The sequence below is a fragment of the Nicotiana attenuata genome, unplaced genomic scaffold (genome assembly GCF_001879085.1).
Source record: "Nicotiana attenuata strain UT unplaced genomic scaffold, NIATTr2, whole genome shotgun sequence".
Taxonomy (NCBI): Eukaryota; Viridiplantae; Streptophyta; class Magnoliopsida; order Solanales; family Solanaceae; genus Nicotiana; species Nicotiana attenuata.
This window is the reverse complement of record NW_017671317.1, coordinates 65,712-78,199: the sequence shown is the minus strand read 5'-3', so window position 1 is coordinate 78,199 and position 12,488 is coordinate 65,712. Positions and strand designations below refer to the sequence as shown.

Here is a 12,488-nt window from a genome sequence, read left to right as displayed (position 1 = left end):
TTAGTTTGGTTTTCGTTCGTCATCTTTTCTGTAGAGTTGGAAACACAACGGAACTTTGTTAAATCAGTGAAGTTTTGATATCTTCAAACTGAATACCAAACCAAACATACAACACGTAACAATGGTGAAGTTTTTATATACTTCAAACCCGTACGTTTATTATTCCGGTAAAGTTTTTATATACTTTAAACCGGACAGAACAATTATTGGAGTAGAAAGCACGAAGGCTTTAGTCTCCAAAACAGTATACAAAATATGAATAACAGTTTAATATATGTTTCAACACAGAAACGTTAGTTTAAAATTCCTTAAGCTTGTAAGCGCTACTGTGTTAAAACACAAATTCAGAAAAAAACTGTTAGAAAAATAAAAGAAACTGGAAAAACAGAAGAGTTTAAGAAATATTCCGAGTCCACAATTTGCTTGTGTGTCCTTAAGGAATTTTAACCCCCTCACACGTTGCCAAGGTAATGGATTAAATCCTCCCAGGATAAAACGAAATAAACCTTCCTGCAACAGTGGCAATACAAACTGCAGGATACCAACAAACTTAAAGAACGGAGCAAAATCATACTTACGAATTTGCGAGAGAGAGACTGCGAATTAGAATGCAGTATATTCAGAAAGAAAGAAGTTCTGGAGTGTTTTTCGTGTGTAGAAAATGGAGCCTTGCCTCAGAATTTATAGGCAATTATCAGAAGAGGTGTCTGGAAAAGGTGAATTTTCAGAAGAATACGCTGCCTGCCGCGGTTCTGCCGCGACCGCGGTTCTGCCGCAGAACCGCGGCCAGAGAGGCCCTCTGAACCTTCAGCAAGGTTCTGGCGTATTTTCAGCAGTGATTTGGCATTTAATTAGTTATTAAATAATTAAATAAATTTTGTCCAAAAATAATCTTATCGATCGATCATTTGACAAATCCAAATCCAAATCCAAAGCCAAAGCCGAGCCGAGCGAGCGACGACGACGCGAGGTTCATTCTCTTCAACTCCTTTTAAGAGCTTTAAGAAGTGATTCTATATATAAGCACACAAATGTGGTTGTCCCTCACCAATGAGGGACAAAGTGCAAGACAAAAGTTTATTTCTTCAAATTTTCAATTTCCCTCCATTTTGTTTCCCTCCATTTTCAATTCACACTTCTTCTAGTTTAAAGCCCAATGGCTTAAAGTCTAACATAATGGTTGTCAATTGTTCCATGAACTTCCTTCATGATTAAATTCTGGATTTAAGGTAAGTATTTTACTTTATTTTTCTCTTTTAGATTCTTGACATTCTATAATTTGATTTTAAATACGAGCAAAGACAATAAATTTTGATTATAACTCTAATGGAGTAGTAAGAAATTATAACCACTCAAAGTGGTAAAATAGTTATCCCTTGCCATGATTGTGGGCAAAGAATTGAAAATCCGTCCCATTGAATTTGCTCCATTCTCATTCCCTTAAGAGAATGTGATAGCAATATGTGATAAGTCTGAAAGAAGACAAAATTATTACCATGAAGGTATCAATGGATGTGGACGTGGCAATAGACGAAATTATAATCGTCATCATTGTGATAATGAGAATAATACGGATTCTCAAAATAATCTTTCACTCTGTGAAAAATATTTGTCATCGATTTGACATGAGATTTTGTAAAGCACATATAGATGATTATGGTCCATTCATGATGTGAATGTGACAACATCTGATTTATGAATACATATTCATTCTTCAAAGAATATGAACGTGCTAGTGGTAGTGAATATACCACACTTACCTCTAAAAGGAGGTTTGAGATGATATAAGAAAAAAAGTCATTATTATGGCATGAATGGTCATTGGTCACGTACCTATTGTACGCCAAAATATTTTGGCATTGTGATTGTTAAAAGACAACGGTAATGCAAGAAACAGATCTTGCATAAAATTTTGCCCACAATCATACATGAATTTGATCATGGCGAGGCATAAAAATTGATTGATTCTGATAAGAGGCTAAAGTATATTTAATAAGACTAGCTTCCAGTCACATGTTGCACGTGCATCTCACCCCGTGCGTCGTACGTACATTTTGTTTCGTGTGCTTCACGTGCATTTCGTGTCAATTAATAATTTTTCTTATAATTTATATACTTAAATTTTCAAAACCTGTGTGTGTGGGGTATATATAAAATAAAATTAAAAGAAAAAAAGTATAAGTTCAAACATCGAAGGATATACGCACACGAAGTTAAACCCAAAGTTACAAATATACTATAATTGCTAAGTATAACTTAGAGTGGAGCTAATTTTGTCATGACACAAAGATCTATTATAGTAGGAATTAGGAAGAAAATGGCCAAAATCATATGTAAGCCCCTAAACTTGTTCGGTTTTTTCTCTTAGACACCTTATCTAAGATTTGTTCCAATTGAACACTTACACTACTTAAAATTTATACCCATTAAACACTTTTTGCTGATATGGCATAGTGTGTGTGATACACCTACCCTAAGAGCGTGAGATATATTATTTTTAGTTTTTTTCTCTTTTTTTTTTAATCTCTTTCTTCTTCATTCTTCTTTGCCGTAACTTCTCCACCATCTATCACCATTGGCGTCGGCATCACCACCACCATAATCCACCTTTCTCATCTTTTTTCAGCCACCTCACCTCCTCCATGACTACCATCGTTTTATTTTAAGATCTACCATTAGCGCCGCTACCACACGGCTTCTTCCTCCTTTTTCGAACCAGCGCCACCAGATGCTGCCATCAGCGCTGCCACAACGGTACCACCACTCCAATCACCATTTTCTTCATCTTTTTCAGATCTGAAAACCACCACCACTCTCTCCTCCATTTTCGTTAATTCTGACAACCACCGCCATCTTGCTCGCCGGAAAAAATAGAGACTCATCATTGCCACCACTCTCTTTTCTATCCCCCTTCCTCTCTTCTTCCAGAAAATATTAGACCAAAAACTAAAAAAACTGAGATCAAAATTTACAAATGAGTTAAACCAAAAGAAAAAGAAAAAGAATATTTTGTTTAGAGACGCTGGCATATGGGCGTAGCAGAAGAATAGGGGAGGGAGGGTCTTGGTGGGGTTATTATTTTTCTTTTCTTTTTTTTTTGAAATATGTTTTAATTTTTTCCTCATAATACATTTTGTTAATTATTATTTTTTATCCAAAATGCCAAATGTCGTCAGTTAATTCGTCAATTTGCCACATCATTGGCGAGTGTATTACATTCTCTTTAGTTTTTAGCTGGCTATCAAAAAAGTATTTAATGGGTATAAATTTTAAGTAGTGTAAGTGTTCAATTGGAACAAATCTTAGATAAGGTGTCTAAGAGGAAAAACCGAACAAGTTTTGGGGGTTGCGTATGATTTTGGCCGAAGAAAATAGAAAAGGAGGTGAAGAAGGTATAGTATATAATTTCTTTTGTATTCTACAATGGCTGTAATAGTTGTATTAGTATCTTACATGTGCCAAATATGACCATTGACATATTCTTTCGCAGCCATGTAATAATTAATAATAATTTGGTTGCTAGCTCGCCTCCAAGATGTAGTCCATCGATTGTTGTACGACGTAGTTGCTTGTAAATGGCTTTATAATAAGGTGCCCAAAGACACTCTTCTCTATTTATGATGTCAAGTTTTTTTTTTCCTCATCTGATTAGTCTTTATGAATTTCCATTCTCACTAGCTTGTGTCCCATTTATGAAATTAATATGAGTAAAAAGTCGGAAAGACTTTAATGTCAACGAAGGAGTATAAAATTCAAAGACTCTAATTTCAACGAAAGAGTATAAAATTCAAAGATTTCAAAACGGGAGTAGAAATTACAAGGATTAGTCTCCCACATGCAAAATATAAGATGAAGACAGAAACAAATTAAGTTCCTTAAGCTTGTTATCTTTTTGTATACAAAAAATAAATTCTGCAACCTGTAAACAAACGGAAAACTATATATGGTAACGTTTATATCTAAAAAGATATTTTATTTTTCTTTCCATCGTTTTTCCTTCTTATGGAAGGAATATTTGTTGCTTCATATTTATTTCTCTTCTTCTCCCCTTCTGGAGAGATGAAGTAAATGTGATTCTGGTAGAATAAATATCATATGAATGGAAAATTCTTGCTTTTTATTTAAGTCTCTAACTTTTTCACATATTTGTAGGAGGAAACCAAATTGGTTCTGATTAAAGTAATGAGTAGTTAATAATAAGGGTAAAATAGGAAGAAAAAAAATATTATATTTGTCTTGATTTAGTATAATAGACAAGTAAAAGTAAAAATATATTTTTACTATAATTGACAAATAAAAAATGAACGGAGGGAATATTTGTGAATAAAGCTTCTCTGAATGTGCCAAGTTAATAAATTGATGAGATTGAAAAATAAGTGGTCCCAAGTGAGTGGCCACGTAAAAGTTTTGTCATGACAAAGATAAGAATAAAATCTTTTGACAGTGGCACTTTGCATTGATTCTTTTGTTTTTATTTTTATTTTCCTTTTTTTCTAAAGATGAACCAAAAATATTAGTTATATAAATAATAGGGAATATTGCAAAGAGAAACAAGATAACTATACTTAAAATAAATAAAAAAACTCCTGTTTACTGAGGCCTACTTCTTACAAGCTAAACTTCAGTAAAAGTATTTTTGAAACATTTCTTTCTTATCTTTTCAAAAATAAAATGTCAAGACTATTTTTTGTATTTTTTATTTTTATTAAAAGTTAGGTAAATTAAATATAACTAGACAAAAGACTAATGCGCAAAATAAAGGAAAATATTTTGTAGTTTTTATTTTTAAGATAAAAATCAAGCAAAAAATTAAAAATAGTTAAAATATCAATATTAGACCTAAAACAAACATCTAATCACTAAAATGTGTAAAATTTTAGGAAGGGTCAAAAATTACTTGTCTACAAAGACGCTAAAGTATATTTGATAAGACTAGTTTCTAGTCACAATGTTACACATCAATACCGTCCTGTGCATCATACGTACATTTTGTATCGTGCGTCTCATGTCAATTAGTAATTTTTTTTTTTACAAATCACATAGTTAAAATTCTCAAAACATGTGTGTGAGGTATATATAAAATAAAAGTAAAAAGGAAAAAAGTACAAGGTCAAACATTGAAGAATATATGTACACAAAGTTACACCCAAAATTACAAATATACTATAATTGCTAAGTATAACTTAGACGTGGAGCTAATTTTGCCATGATTCAAAGATCTATTATAGTAGAAATTAGGAAGAAAAGATAGAAAAGGAGGTGAAGAAGGAATAGTAAATAATTTCTTTTGTATTCTACAATGGATGTAGTAGTTGTAATAGCATCTTACATCTGCCAAATAAGGCCACTGACATATTCTTTTGCAACCTTGTAAATTGTAATTAATAATAATCTGCTGCTGGTTCGCCTCGAAGATGCAGTCCATCGATTATTATAATGTCACGATCCAATTCTATTATAGGTTGTGATGGCGCCTAGCGTCGTCGTTAGGCAAGCCGACAATGAACTAACCACCTGATTTCTCGTTTTAACAGATTTCCGAGTAATTAAACTTTCCTTAATTTAAAAGATTAAAGAAATAACAAATTTAAGATAAATAAAATGAAAGCAACTTAGTGCAATCATAACCATAAAAATAAAATAAAATCACAAGTCTACGAGTGTGTGTGCCAAGACCTGGTGTCATAAGTTTATAAACAACCAGTAGAATATACAACAAGAATGCTACTCTACTATCCGAAACAAAAATAGACAGGAAATAGGCAAAAGGAAGACTTCGGCTGCTGCAGAACGGCTCGGAAGGCAGCTCACAGTGAAGTCTCAAAGTGGTAATCAAGTATGTGCGCCGGACTGATATCCAGATACACCTACCTCAGATCCTGCATATTTAGTGCAGAAGTGTAGCGTGAGTACATAAACAACATGTACCCAGTAAGTATCGAGTCTAACCTCGAAGAAGTAGTGACAAGGGGTCGACTTCGACACTTACTATGGGCCAACAATATAATAATATGAAATTCTAATTAAACATGATATAAATAAATGATAATAGAACTCGGGGCAAGGAATAAATAAACAATCATTTCACCATTAGTAAGTACTAAATCATTTTCCTCATTTAGCCATTTAACCTTTCAAGCTAATGAAATAATATCAAATATAATAGGGCTTTCAGTATTATTACGCACAAATTATGCCGAGGACGTACGACCATCCAAATATACATATACATATACTGTGTGCACTGTCGAGGGTCGAACGATACGAACCATAGATGCATCTATTAACTTGCCGAGGCGAACGGCCCGCTCCAATGAGAGTAGTGGAAGTTTATCCCACTCGCGGAATATACTTGCAACGCGGTTGAACATAGATTATTCAAGTTATCATAATATCCCTCGATCCTTTCCAAAATAAGAAATTCAACTAGAAATTTTTAAAATCTTGAAATCCTCAACCTCCGCTCTATTCAAGGCAATTAATGAGCATAACCAAATAACGGTGTCAACAAAGCATGCTGTAATGGAAAGACTAGCCGGACATGAGCATGAATAGTAGCTACATAGGGACTCTCGTCACCTTGCGCGTACATAGCCCCCGCAAATAGAAGCACATATTTATTAAGTTCACCTATGGGGTTAATTCTCTCTTACAAGGATAGAAAAAAGACTTACCTCGTCTCAAAGCCTATTTTCCAGTCCAAGATTGTGCTCAAACCCTCAATTTGGTGTCAAACGACTCAAAATTAGTCAAATGTTATAAAAAATAGTCAATATATAATTAAAACTTCATATCCTTACTATGAAAGTGATTTCCCAATCCTATTTGAAGAATCCCAAAAATTCATCCCGGGCCCACGTGCCCGGATTCCGAAAATTTTCGTTACCTCATGGACCCGAATATATGGTTTTTACTAAGTTTCATAATAAATTTCGTGGTTAAATCCTATTTTTATCAAAACCCTAGGTTTTCACCTAAACTCATGATTTTCACTAATTTACATGTTATAATCTACCCATAAACTATGTATTTAACTCACAATTGGGTAGAAATTACTTACCTCAAAGTGTTAGATGAAATCCCCTCTCTAAGAGCTCCAAGAATCGCCCAACAATGGAATAAATGAGCCAAAAATGACTAAGTCCCGAATTAAATGGGATTCTGCCTTCTGCGATTTTCGCACCTGTGGAGGTTTGGCCGCCTATGGCTCCGCATCTGCGGAAATCTCATCGCGAATGCGGTCCTCCCTTGGCTGGCCTAAATCCGCATTTGCAGAAAGATGGCTCGCTTCTGCGATGCAGCTCCTGCGGCAAACGAGTCGCACTTGCGCTTTCTTCCGGTTCTGCGGTCGCACCTCGTCTTCTGTACATTGATCTCGACATAGTCGCTTGTAAATGGCTTTGTAATAAGGTGCCCAACGACACTCTTCTCTATTTGTAATGTCAAGCCTTTTTTTTTTTCTCATCTGATAACAGGTTAGTCTTTATAATGAATTGCTATTATCACTAGCTTGTGCCCCATTTACGACATTACAATGGTTAGAAAGGCATAAAGATTTTAATTTCAATAAAGGAGTAGAAAACTCAAAGATTTTAATCTCTAAAATGGAAGTAGAAATTACAAAGATTTAGTCTCTCAAGGGCATAATATAAGATGAACATAGAAATAAGATTAAGTTCCTTAAGCTTGTTATCTTTTTGTATTCAAAAAATAAACGGAAAAGGCCTAAAAATGCCACTCAACTTTCAGAAATGGTTTATCCATGCCATCCGTTAAAAAAATGTTCATTTCATGCCACTGCCGTTACACATTTGGCTCATCCATGCCATTATTGACTAACAACTCAATTTTTATTTGGCCCATCCATGCCACTGTCGTTAGTCAATAATTGGCATGGATGGGCCAAATGTGTAACGGCAGTGGCATGAAATGAGCATTTTTTTTAACGGATGGCATGGATAGACCATTTCTGAAAGTTGAGTAGCATTTTTAGGCCTTTTCCGAAAAATAAATTATGCAACCTATAAACAAAATGGAAACAGAAATGTAGAAGAGATAGAATTAAATCAAAGCCAACTGAATTCACAGTGAGTCCTTAAGAAACTTAATCCCCTCCTAATACTTGAGGTTGAGGATTAATTTCTCCTAGGATATAACGGATTAGCCTCACTGGTATAACGGTACTTTAAACACTAGTGTTCAGCGACCTCAATAAGGCAACAGCAAATTATACTTACTTTTTGTTTGTCAAAAGTAATACAAGAAGAAGGAAGAGGACTCAGAAATTTCACAAGGAAAATCTGAGAGAATGACAAGGTAATTATAGTCAATAGGTTGAGTTAAAACCGAAGAGTTGCAACTCTTCAAAAGTGGCTGTTTGCAAATGAATATTTATGCAAAATCGCCAATTTCGGATTTTAACGGAAAAATCAAAATGGAGAAAACTTAAATTACCATTACAAACGGTCAGAAAACGTTAATAAAATATTCATTTAACGAATAAGTTTGGTCCAAAAAATTAATTAGTCAAATCCAAAGTCGAGCAACAACGCGATGCTTGCTTTCTTCTCAACTCTTTAAGAGCTAGAAGTAGTGCAATTTTATATAAACTCATCAAATCGCTTTTCCTCCTCCAATATAGGATAATGTTCCTTTGTAAAGGAGGAAAATTTAAAATTTGGAAAAGGGCCTACACTATCCCTATGGTTTGCTCAATGACGTACTTTTTTGGATGAATAGATAGATGGAGGGTATTTATAGACCATTAGCAAACTGTAGGAGAACCGCTTAAAATTTTATTTTCTATCCATTTCCCCTTCACACCACTTTTAAGCCAAAAATCCAATAGAAGGCAGAGTAGAGTTGTGGTGTGTGATCGTGTAGTTATGCAGGGGCGGACCGAAAGTATTGAATACGGGTTTTCGGGAACCCAGTAACTCTCGCGTAGACTCTGTATTTATATTAAGAAATTCACTAAATGTTTGTAAATATTTAACTGTGAACCCAGTTATTATTGCATATTAATTTGAAATTAGGATAGGAACCCATAAACCTCAAATCCTGGATCCGCCTGTAGTTGTGGTTGTCCAAATATTTGTCATGGTGTTGAGTAGGGGATGAAATAGTGGTGTAATAGAATGATTCAGCATAAGTGGCGGTGGAAAATCAATGGAGAAATGGGCAGTTGGTGGTGGCTGTTCAACGGATGAAGGTGCTGTAGCGAGTTGGTTAAGTTTAACGGAAGATTTTACTTTTACTTTTAGTTTTAGGTTCTAGGGCCAAAACAATTTCATTAGGTATATTAGGGACCAAATGGATCAAAAGCCAATACATTAGGGACCATTTTGATCATTTTCCAAGCAAATATATATGTATGTTGTTCATAATTTTGCAGTATCCTTAGATTAAGAAGAGCGCCTTGCGTGCTGCCTGAGCAGAGCTTGCACTTGCACTTTTTTATTCGGGTTTGTTGTAATTTGAACCCGAAACCTCATGATTTTTAGCCCCTTTTATTGATTACTAGGACACATCCTTAAGTGCGAGCGAGCTTGAACTTGTACTCTTGTACTTAAACAAAGGCTCATAATATAAATGCATGGATAAGAATTGCATGGAATACAGTTAAAGTGTTTAGTGGAAGTTTCAGCTGCAAATAACACTGGATATTTCAAATTCTTGAGTAAAGGAAGAGAATATAAAGACAAGAGTGGCAAACATCAATGAAAAGGCCTAGAAATAACCTTCTGAGCAATTGACCAAGCCTTTTAATTCCCAAAACACTAAGTTTACTACATTTATGAGCTCATATATGATAATTAGTGAATTACTTGCGCAAATCCATGGTTAAGAGACGGGCAAATGTGAAAGCACTCAATCTCATCTAGAGCATAATTTCTTTAGGTATACATAAATCTGATTTGATAATTCTCTTCTCAAATAAAGGTATTGTATGTTGCTTTAGAAATTAAAGAAGAAATTAAAAGGATTACAACACACAACATTTTTGCATACACGTGATTAAGCAGGACACATCACAGAACCTAAACATGAGATTGCTTTCAATGCAAAACACTCTTGTTATTTCGACAATTAAATCTCACATAGGATTGAAGTGAAGAAAAGTCAGGATAGAGGGGGAGAAGGGGAACATCAGAAAACCTACGAAAATTTATGAGAAAACCTGGGAACATCAGGTCTGTTGACCATATATGTAGTAACACCGCGAACATGTCAACTCGTAACACTTTGCCCAGGATTTAGTACTACAACAACAACAAACCCTGTGAAATTCCACGCATGAGGTCTGGGAAGGGTATTGTGTACGTAGACCTTATCCCTACCTTATGAAGAAAGAGAGGTTATTTCCGATAGACCCTCAACTCAAGAACAGTGAAAAGGACACAATAAACAAATAATAACAACAATCGTCCTGGATTTAGTAATGTCTGGAACATTTATATATCTTCAGTGTTACTCTTTTTCCATATCAGTTGTATAACTTACTAGACAGGCAAATTGAAATTCATGTAAGAAATATTACAGTAAAGAAAAGAACAGAAATCTGGGACATAGAGAAATTTGCAAACAAGTTCGAGTTGAAGTGGAATTACATATTTATTCATTTAAATTAACAAATTATACAACAAGAGACCAGACTCTTATATACAACCAAAATTCTTATGAGATCAGAAGCGCCAGCACAGCCCTTCAAACAGAATACCTAAATTAACCTCTCTAAAAATACAAGCAAATACAAACAAGCCACCCCATCTTCAATGAAAGGGTTGAAGAACAACAATGGCTTGTAAAGATTGTTGTGACATGTACACAAGAAACTGCAATCTGATAACTATTTTCCGACGGACCCTTTCTTTTGACTATGATTTCTACAACAATGCCTTTAACTAATCTAATGGAGCTTCCCATTTGTTTAAGTCTTGATATGCAAAATTACCATGTGTCTATGTTGATGAGAGATAACATGTATCCTGTGAAATAGTCGAGGTATGCACCAAGTAGAATATGCACAAGTGGCACGGGTAACCACAATCTACATCTCAGAGTCCATTTGCATAAACAACTCTCTCCGCGGCCAATTTTCTTCACCATCTGATGTGAACAAGGAAACAGATATATCAGCCAGCTTCTTCCGGCTCAATCGAGACCTTGGAAACTTCGATTGCCTAGGAGCATTTGGCGCTTCAGCTTCATAGGAATCACTCCAATTCTTCATATCAGTAGCATTCTTGAAACCAACAGTCTTTCTTGGTGTGTTATATTCAAAATGCCATTTTTTTTGCAGCCAAAGTCTGTTCACTCATCAAACAAACAAACAGCTTATCAATACTTAAACCAATCAACCTTATTCAATTATAGTGTAATGGCAGTTAAATAGTAACTCTTACCGCTTCTCTTATTGCCGTTGATACATGAAACAACCTCTTTAGATCATCATGATCAACTCCACACACTATCCTTATCTGCAGAATAGAGACAGTAAGCACACCTTTTTCAACAATGCAATCCAGTGGGGAAACTTCACAACCAAAAACTTCTCATAATACAAATGTAAATAATGTGGAAATGAATTACACTATTTTACACCATTATAATTGTTTATGCTTTCCTTGAGCCGAAGTCTATTACAAACAACCTTTTTACCTCACACTAACCTCCACAAACTCCACTGTGGGGATTACAATCGGTAAGTTGTTGTTTTTGATTTGAACATCATTATAATATGGGTCAACCCATTTTCAACCCACCCATTTATCACGACCTAACCCCTTTTTGACCCACATGAAATATGGGAATTGGATATTGACCCGTTTTGTTCAACTCATCAAAACCCGCCCCGCCCATTTATCGCCCAACCCCATTTTGACCCGCATGAAATATGGACAGATAAATGTTGACCCAGTTTTATTCGAGCCATCCAAACCCGACCCAACTCGCCCATTTGCCACTTCTAAAGTACTGTGATGGGCAATTAGGAATCAATAAATTTAAGTACATAAACAGTCAGATACAGTAAACTAAGTTAAATTTCTGTACTTACCAGAATATCTTGAGGCAAAGCTTCAAGAGGAGACTTCACATTCACAGAACTGGAAAATGAATTCTGAGTGCAGAGTTTCTTGGTTGGTGTAGTAGAAATGAAATCATCAACATCTACAATTTCAGGCAAACAAACCCTTTTCCTCCCAAATGAAGTACTTCTCACAAGCCCTGCAAATCCCATATTTTCTTCACACTTCTTCCTCATTGCCATTTTCTTGAACTTTTTCGCACAGAACCCAACTCCAAGATCTGATATTTCCACCAAATCACACAATAAACAACTAATATTATCCAAAATCCAAAACCCAACTTCGAAAATTGACTAATTGAGATGGGTCAAGTTTAGTTTTTATATAAAGACAGTTGTCTACTGTTTTCTTGAGACTTAATTTTAAACTGGTAAAGGATACGTATCTAGAAAGGATTTT

General features: G+C 34.9%; 1 long non-coding RNA gene and 1 pseudogene across 1 annotated transcript; both read right to left on the bottom strand.

Moving 5' to 3' along the window:
- Positions 1-5,603: 5,603 nt before the first annotated feature.
- On the bottom strand, positions 5,604-7,647 carry LOC109207521. The gene is made up of 2 exons (XR_002065013.1): positions 7,061-7,647; positions 5,604-5,879 (listed from the first exon to the last, which is right to left on the bottom strand). It is a non-coding gene; the product is annotated as an uncharacterized LOC109207521 (long non-coding RNA).
- Positions 7,648-10,589: 2,942 nt separating this feature from the next.
- On the bottom strand, positions 10,590-12,488 carry LOC109207524 (annotated as a pseudogene).